The sequence below is a fragment of the Echinops telfairi genome, unplaced genomic scaffold (genome assembly GCF_000313985.2).
Source record: "Echinops telfairi isolate 266 unplaced genomic scaffold, ASM31398v2 ScPeMD7_7412;HRSCAF=8450, whole genome shotgun sequence".
In the NCBI taxonomy this organism is placed as follows: Eukaryota; Metazoa; Chordata; class Mammalia; order Afrosoricida; family Tenrecidae; genus Echinops; species Echinops telfairi.
Genome location: NW_022111312.1, coordinates 13,031,614 through 13,032,581, shown reverse-complemented (window position 1 = coordinate 13,032,581; position 968 = coordinate 13,031,614). Strand labels below are relative to the sequence as shown.

Genomic DNA, 968 nt, shown 5'->3' with positions numbered 1-968 from the left:
GGGAAACGGCATGCTCTGAGGTGGTCTCCTTACAAGATCCAACTTCCTAATGTGTTCGCAATGAAATTATATTCTTTGATCACCACTGAAAGAGTAAAACGTAACTACTGATTTGTATGGTACGTGGATTACATGCCAATAAAACTGCTTAAAAATAATAAAGAGTGAAATGTGAGCATTATGTTCGCTGCCGCACATCATGGCTCTCTAATGCCAATGCCGACGTTAGCTCAGGGAGCCCCAGCTGAAGGAGAAGTGTAGCTTCCTTGGCTCTTACAAAGCAGGACTGCGCGCTGATCTACCAGTGTTAAAGCACCCAGGATGCAGCTGCCTGCAAAAGCCGCCCTCGCAAGAGTGCGTCATTTACTGGAGGGGTGAAGAAACCTCGTTGTTACAGGATGGCACTGTGGCACTTTGTGAAATTATGCGTCATAAGAAGTCCACTGGACATCTGATTCTCAAACTTGCCTTGCAGCGTCTGGTACGAGATATTGCTCAGGACTTTAAAACAAATCTGCGCTTCCAGAATGTAGTTATTGGTACTTTGCAGGAGGCCAGGAAGGCCTATCTGGTTGGCCTTTTTGAAGACATCAACCTGTATGCTATCTATGCCAAACGTGTAACAATTGTGTCAAAAGACATCCAGCTAGCATGCCAAATATGTGGAGAACATGCTTAAGAATCCACTGTAATGGGAAACATTTTATTCTTTAAAAGAAAGGATCATCTTCTTCCTGTTATTGGTAGTTCTGAACGTTAGTTTTTTGTTTTTGTTTCTTTCCATGGGGTCAAAAGGTACCTAAGAATATGAGTATGATTGTGGATGGAAAAAGAGGAGACAGAAATCAGGTATTGGTAGTTTTCCCACTTTTATTTACATGTGAATACTTACTATAATGTGAAGACATAAAGCATTAATGCAAGTCAAAATGTTTCAGTGAACACGTTTCAGCAGTTCAATTTATAAC

At 41.3% G+C, this 968-nt stretch overlaps 1 pseudogene; it reads left to right on the top strand.

The window, feature by feature from the left end:
* The window catches only part of LOC101664042, a 9,111-nt pseudogene extending 8,432 nt beyond the window's left edge, over positions 1 to 679 (top strand).
* Positions 680 to 968: the final 289 nt, after the last annotated feature.